Source organism: Pelobates fuscus, chromosome 5 (genome assembly GCF_036172605.1).
Source record: "Pelobates fuscus isolate aPelFus1 chromosome 5, aPelFus1.pri, whole genome shotgun sequence".
NCBI classification, from domain to species: Eukaryota; Metazoa; Chordata; class Amphibia; order Anura; family Pelobatidae; genus Pelobates; species Pelobates fuscus.
The window spans coordinates 292,633,134-292,642,169 of NC_086321.1; positions in this window are offsets into that span (position 1 = coordinate 292,633,134).

The window sequence follows — 9,036 nt, forward strand, 5'->3', positions numbered from 1 at the left end:
TGCATGATACCTTTAACAAATAGTAATTAAATGTCACCCAGGGCTTTATCATTTGTACAGTGCCAATATACTACCAAGTGATTTATTATAATTTTATAGTGCCAATATCCTACCAAGTGCTTTAGTATCATTTGTAGAATGCCAATATATCACACAGGGCTTTATTAATATTTGTATGGTGCCAATATATCACCCAGGACTTTATCATCATTTGTATAGTGCCAGTATACTACCCAGTGCTTTATTATGATTGTATAGTGCCAATATACTACCAAGTAGTTTATTATTATTTGTATTGTGCCAATATATTACCCAGGGCTTTATTATCATTTGCATTGTGCCGATATATTACCCAGGGCTTTATTATCATTTGTATAGGGCCAATATATTACCAAGGGCTTTATCATTGTGTATGGTGCCAATATACTACTCTGTGCTTTATGTTCATTTGTATAGTGCCAATATATTACCCAGAGATTTATTAAAATGTGCATATTTATTTATAAAAAATAAAATATTTTACCAGGATGGATACATTGAGATTTCTCTCATTTTCAAGTATGTCCTCGTTCCACAAAACATTCCATTATTACAATAGGATACAATATTACACAGTGCAGATGTGAGCAGCACGAGCTCCCGCTTAACTGGCGGATTTCGGGGTTCCCTCAGCGGCTCACTCACCACAAACCTTATCAGGGTGCACTACCCAAGTCGGGGGTGCACTGCTGAATCGATCGATACCACACTTGATTTAGTCGCAACTGGGAGACCGGAATGCTGCGGTCTACTTGTCACGGGTAGCGGTACGAAGACCGGGACCCCTGAGTGCCTGATGATGATGGGAGTGTTGAAATCAGGGCCTGGTGCAGGGTAACCACACGCCCCCTGGTGTTGAGCACCAGCATTTGTGCAGCCACATACCAAGGCCTTGATGCAGCTTCTGCGGATCCCAAATGCTAGGAGATAATATGCAGACCTCCCAGGATCTGGATAGGGAGGCTCTGCAGCAGAAATGTATCCAGTACTAGAAACAAGGCAAGACTAGAACAGGCACCTAACAAGAAAACAAGACTAGAAAAACCCAGAACCAGAGCAGGACAGAAAGCAGAACCCAGAACATGTACACAAGACATGAGGGAAACAAGAACAGGGCAGGACAGGACTGTACATGAACTGGGAAGACAAAATAAAACAAGACAAGAGATGCAAGGCAAAACAAGAGGAAACATAACTAAGTACTATATATGTAAAACATTGGAGATTTATACATACATAAATGGCCAAGATGTATGCAGTCCACCACTGCGCCAAAATACTCAAATTACGGTGGGTCCTAACCGCCCCAATATGCATGACTAAATAAACAATAAAACACACACAGTACTTACCTGCAAAGAAAGGAGCAGAGGTAATGAGACCACTGCTTGCAGGACCAGACTGAAACAAAAAAGGATTAAATGAAAAAGGAACGGGTGTGGCAACAAAAAAAATCATTTAAAGGAATCCAGGAGACTGGGAATTCCAGGAACGGAATAAAGGGTTGAACCCAGAAAACCCAGCAAAAAGAAAACCAGACATAGAATAGAAAACCAAAAAAAACAAGAAAAACTAAACAAGAATTGTAAAAAGAGTATTAGATACCAGAAGCCAAGGCCAGACATCTCCGCAGAACAGGATGTGACACTACTAGAGTTGACCGCTCTTCCCACCCCTATACTCGCCAAGCGACTCACCTGGACTCCAACCCTCCCCTCCCCCCTTTTGGACTGGTGGGGATTATCCTGGTCCCCACTGGGTACCCGTGTGTAAACTGCCCAGCGCAAAGAGCTTACCAAGCCCACACAACGGGACCTACTGGGCCACAGGCTTGCAGCAAAGATAGCGACCACACAGAGGCCGGACTCCTGGGCTCCCCACGAGGACTGCATAGCGGAGGCCTTTGACCATTTCTGGACACAGCTCTGTGCTAAGATGCCTGAAAGGGCACAGAAGCAAACAGTCCTGTACGTCTCTCGACAGCCCACAGCACCAATTAAATCAAAGCCTGCACAAAAACATAACGTCGAAACTAGGACCGCGAGGAAGTGGTAGAGGAAGGTGATGAGGGCACTCCACATCGAAGACACCGCCCCGCCATCAGCAATCACTTGTCTGAGCCATGGCACACTCGGAGAAGATCTCCCACTCACAGCACAGAGCAGCAAGTCCCTAAACAAAGCACTCCTGTGGTCCCCTCTCTGCAAGATCAGTGCCGTACACAAGGTCAAGCTTGGAGATCAGCTCCTAAAGCGTGACACAGCCACAACATAGCCTCTGGCCACTGCCCAGAAGGCCTCTACCTGTCCCCCTATCAACACTGGTGATCTGCCTACTTCTGGAATCGGGTGAAAGGGGACATTTGCAGCATGATGGCCCACTGTGTCAGACTTTACAATACATATAACGACCCTGACTGCTTTAATATCCAAGTTGATTTGACCTGTCATCCTTTTACTTTCCTCTCACCTCCAAAACGCTTACAACACCTAAAGCTCCAAGTCTAAAGCCTAGTCCCAATGGCAAACTCTGACACATGGATGCACCATCACATAGTGAAACAACATACTGCACAGATAATGCTGTGTACTGCTCAATATTCTTGCTCTCTCTGTTGCACGCTCTGCATCCTCCACACAAGTCTTCCCAACTCTACCTATCAAACCACTCACAAATCTGTAGACATGTACATTGCAGCTTGTTAGAATACACAGCACTTATGATAACCACGTTAGTTAACATTTTCACCATTCTACTGACATCTATTATAACAGTACTGTTTCTAGCCTGTCACCTCCTGAAAGGCTCCAGAGGTACGGCGCACCTGACCGGGTGCAACCACCTAATGTTATGGAACTCTGGCTTGGATCGGGCACTAGCCATGATCCACTGAAACTTTATTGTATGCAGTCTTGGTTTTAAGACCAGCTATCAGGACTCTTTTTGGAGGGGAGACAGAGGAGGTGGTTAGGCATCCAACAACAACCTGGAGCTCCATGTACCCACGAAAAGCACTGCGGTTTTTGGTAGCCAGGAAGTTCTACCCAGCAGCCTGGAACTCTGCACTGGATCAGAGGATAGCCGTTGCCCGATAAAAGCATGATTTCCATCTAGCTCGAGCTAGCCACTTCTGATACAAGCACTTTTTGGACAGAGTGGGTGCTCAGAAGAGAGCTTTCCGGGGATATCATTTGTTTGGGGATGTGGGCACAGGAACCCCTGTATTATTGCTGTTTTTGTTACCTAGTGCCGAGGTGTTTGGTCACTAATTAAATTATCCATCTGGGTACAGACACCAAGGTGCAGGGGATGCCACAATTCCATTGTTCAACACCTGTTGAGGCACAAGGTATATAAGTGTAACAAGTTGACAATAAAAACAATTCTTGTATAGTATTTGGGTGAAACCACTATGCAAGCTATAACAGTGAGCTATAATCACTATTCTATTCATTGGGAGAGATACTTTGTAGGGAAAGGAGATCCTTGGCAAGAAGCCCACCACAATCTGCATGTTGGGGTTATATTCCGTGACACTGCATCTTTGACTCCGAACCTGGCAAGCCAGATAAAGTATATGTAAATTATATCTAATTTATGAAAGGACAGATATTTTCACTAACAGACAATGTTGCCATCAGTAACAGGAACCTGATGTAAGCTTCTTTAGAATAGTGTAATACTGTAATAAAAGTGCAGCAGACCATGCTCGGATTCAATTTTCATTATATATATAAAAATATATATATATATATAGAGATGCTGGCAATGGGCTTGTGTGGGGATCTTAGTCTTTGTAGTACATTCCATTTAGTTCATTTTTCACATTATACTTATCGAGTTTGGAGTATTTAATTTTTTATAACTGAAAATTAACTTCACATGTTTGATACAATAAAATAATTAGCTTTTAATCCTTTAATTTCTTTCTTGTTTATGGCATTTCCATATACACAGTAAATGTCACCAGTGAATACATGCTAGCAAGAGGTCACTGATTGTTTGAAAGATTGCAGTTTATGATTTTCCCATTAGCTATTGTCTATGCTCTTCCTGATAGACTTCCTGTATATTATTATGTCTTTGTTTCCATGGATACCATTAGACCTCAAGTCAATTCTAATTTAGTCACTGGGTTATGTGTTTTGTTATTCATTTTATTAATAGACTTACAGAAGGCAAGGTAGACTGTGTATATTCAAAAGGTAGTCAACTGGTGATGGATGATTCTGACAGAGATCCCCCTGGTAATTTCTCTTTGGGGAAGAAATCATTCAAATAACTAATTTATTTCAGTTTTAATCATAAATTATAATTTTATATATATATATATATATATATATATATATAATTAATATCATTCTACATGTATTTCCAGGGCGTTTGGTGCTTTTGCTTGTCAACTTTTGGGAGCTTCTGCTGCCACAATACAGGGTGCTCCGGCTGGTTCCTAAGCAGCGTTTGTTCCTATTACTCTCAGGCACCTTCCCTCCAAAAAGCGCTCTCCTGGCAGATTTTAAAGTGGTTTAAAACCACAAACCAAGTTGTCCGGGAACCGCAAGGTCCCCATCCTGAGGAAAACAGTTCCATAACATTCTAAAAGGCTAAGTCCCGCTGAGGTGACCGGGAACCCACAAAGTCCTCATGCCAAAATTAGTTTCATAGCGGTTGCGGCTAAGTACCACTGGGACTATTCGTGGGTTTGTTTCCCACGAACGGCCACCAGAGAGCTAGCGTTCAGTTCCATTCGCATGAAGGGAAAGTGCTGAACCAGGGACACCCAGGGCATGCTACTAATGGTGGTTGGGAAGATTTAACTCCCAAACAGGGTCTTAGAATATGGTCCATATTCCTGGAGCAGGAGGCTAGCTAGCAGACTCCTCCACGAGCTTGTGGCAAACATCCAGGATAAGGAGCATTTGTCACAGGTTGAATTGCTCTCTTTGGCTATCATGTTCTCATTTTATAGCCTGTGCCTCTTTACATGCATTATTGGCTTCCTTATATTTTACTTAGGATGCCTCTGATTTGTATGATTTAAATGTATCTTTTCTTATTTTTAATTTTGTGTCTTGCCTTCCCACTAAGCCACATTGGTTTCAGCTTGTTTTTTTTTATATATTTATTCCACTTATCCTAAGTGGTTTATTTATTTGTAATTGTTATTTAACTGAAGAGTTTATGACAGTCAATGAGTTGCAAAGCTGCCCTTATGTTATTAAAATTGGTCTTTTTAAAATAATATGTTTTAGTATACAACATTTGCATCTGCTTTTTTTGAGTTTATTTCAAAAGTCACCACATTTTGATCACTATATCCCAAGTGCCCTCTTACTTGGTGTTAGAAAAAGGACCAACATTGTTTGTTATACCAGATCCAGCAATGCATCCTTTCTAGCTGGTGTCATTTAACAAGTTCATTAACCTGATACCCCTATCTGAACTAGTAGTACCTCTAGAGAAAAGGAGATCAGGAAAAGTATCCCAGATATGCTAAATAATGGGCACAGGATAAGGGCATAGACTCTTTCTGTAGACTTAAAAACATGACTGCCTGAATGCATGGCTGCCTGGAGGAATATCACAGTATGGTGATAATTTTGTTAACATTTGAGACTACTACTCTATTACCTCTAAGCTCTTACAACGTGAAAACATATGCACTACAGTGCTCAAGAGTGTTGGGTAGGCACCATATTGACATAGATAATATAGGTAAGCCACAAGACGGTTAGTTTAGCAGATTAGTGGGTATGCAAAATTACTGGAGCATAACAGTTGCAATGGGTGCCTAGTAGTTGGGGAGACGAGCTTAACTCGCTGATCTAGTCAGCACCATGACTTTACCACCCCCTATGGCTCTCTTTATGGCTGGGACAGTCCAGAACACCAAGCTATATCATCATCATAGGTTAGTAAAAAGGCATAGTATATCACAGGGCCGTCTATAATATGAATAGGACCCTGGGAAAAGCATTTTCTTGGCCCCCCTAGGCCCTGCCCCCCCCCCCCCCAATAACGCCCTACCCCCAATCACACTGACAGACCTTCTGAGACAAACACACACACAGACAGATATATTGAAACATTCGCAGATACATACTGACACACATACACTGACACACAAATATATACTTATATACATTCAGACACACTGACACACACATACACATACACTGACAGATATACTGAAACATACACAGACAGATGTATTGACACACACAGACATTCTGACACACACACAGGGATACTGACACACACAGGCATACTAACATACACACACACACAAGCATGCTGACACACACACACACTGACATACACACACACAAACATACTGACACACACACTGACATACACACACACAGACATACTGACATACACACACACACACACACAAACATACTGACATACACACAAACATACTGACATACACACAAACATACTGACACACACACAGACATACTGACATACACACACACAGACATACTGACATACACACACACACTGACACACACACACACACACACAGACACACACACATAGACATACTGACACACACACACATAGACATACTGACACACACACACACACAGACATACTGACATACACACACACAGACATACTGACACACACACACAGATATACTGACATACACACAGACATACTGACACACACACTCAGACACTGACATACACACACAGACATACTGACACACACACACACAAACATTCTGACACACACACAGACACTGGCATACACACACAGACATATTGACACACACAAACATACGGACACACACAGACACTGACATACACACACAGACATACTGACATACACACACAGACATACTGACACACACACAGACACTGACATACACACACAGACATACTGACATACACACACATACATACTGACATACACACACAGACACTGACATACACACACAGACATACTGACATACACACACAGACATACTGACATACACACACAGACATACTGACACACACAGACATACTACTGACACACACATTTAGCCACCCTGCAGGTTCTTACCTTTTCCTGGCGGGGTGGTTTCCCTGGGGTCCAGTGGCAGGCTGAGGCAGGGCCGGATTAAGAGCACACTGGGCCTGGTGCTGACAGTTATGATGGGCCTAATTACGGAATCTTATCGACCAAAAACATTAAAACAATCATACCTCCCAAGCGTCATGTATCTGATGGAGATGGAGATGGTGCTGGAGGGTAACTCATAGGATGCAGCTATAAGAAAACACATACTCTATGCTAATCTCTCTCTAATTTATATCTTTCATCTTTCAATTAAATCCATAACCCTTAACAGCAGTGTCCAGTAAAGCAGGCAGTCAATGGGCGGGGTAAAAGGGTGGCCACTGGTGCGAATCACGTGACCAGACCTGCCAAAAGGGGAGAACATGCCAAAAAAGGGGCATGTCTGTCCAAAGAATTTGAAGGACAGCCTGGCAGGAATGCATGTCAGGCTGCCTGCCAATCATGCAGGCTGTCCAACTAAGGGCATACTATGCAGGCAGCACCCTGAGCTTGACATAAATGCGTCTAATGATGCGCTCACTCAATGCTTTCTAAGGACTGTCCCCTAGCACTCGCTGGTCCACTTGTCTCCTTACCTTCTTACTAGCAGGCAGAAGTTCCTGGTATATAGTCTGAGACAGATAAAAGGTGTATGTAGTGAGTGTAGATGAATGGGGACATGCCACAGTGTTAGAGAGACCAACGTCTGCATTACCTAAACTAATTTTATTGTCAGCCAGTCCACACAAGATTTGTTCCCATACATCCCTCTTAAGCTTCCAAACTTAAAGGGACACTATAGTCACCAGAACAACTACAGCTTATTGTATTTGTTCTGCTTAGTAGAATCATTCCATTCAGGCCTTTTGCAGTAAACACTGTCTTTTCAGAGAAAATAACTCCACTGGTCACTCCTTAGATGGCTGCTAGAGGTGCTTCCTGTGGCAGTACTGTCTAGTGTGCAGCACTGCCATTCAGTGTCTCCACCCTCGGCATGCAGACACTGAACTTTCCTCATAGAGATGCATTGATTCAATTTATCTTTATGTGGAGATGCTGATTGGCCAGGGCTATGACTTGTGCTGGCTCTGCCCCTGATCTGCCTAGTTGACAGTCTCAGACAATCCTATGGGGAAGTATTGTAATTTGCTCAGACCACCACTTCTGATGATCTCAGCAGACAGTCAGTTCAGAGGCAGAGCCAGCAGCTGCAGACTTGAATACAAGTTATATTTTACTATACTTAGGGAGGCAAGAAGGAGGCAGGGTGGTGGTTTTAACATAATAGGGTCAGAAATACATGATTGTGTTCCTGACCCTATAGTGCTACTTTAAGCAAGAGTATGTGAAGAGTAGTTAAGGTTGCCACCTTTCTTGGAACAAAATACCAGCCTTAATCCTTTGTATAATCACAAGGAGTGACATCAGAGAAAATTCTGTAAAATCACCAACAAACTACTCACAGTTTGATTCTGCTGTATAGATGGATTGCTCCCAGTGTCTCAGTCTCGCAAGTCACCCAGTGTCCCTATGTATCACAGTGTCAGTGTCCCCATGTCGCCCAGTCCCCTAGTCTCCCAGTGTCTCAGTGTCCCCATTTCTCCCAGTGTCTCAGTGTGTCCCCATGTCACTAGGGCACTGAGAGACATGGGGACACTGAGACCTGGGGACACTGAGAGACCCGGGGACACTGGGAGACATGGGGACACAGACATTTAGGGAAACTGGGAGAAATGGGGACACAGACACTAGGGACACAGACACTGGGAGACATGGGGACATTGAAACATTTGGGGACACTAAGACACTAGGGACCCAGAGACATGGGAACACAGACACTGGGAGACTATGGGACACTGGGAGACTAGGGGACACTGGCTGGGAGACAGACACTTGGGGACACCGGGAGACATGGGGACAGTTGTGGACATAGACATGGTGACACTA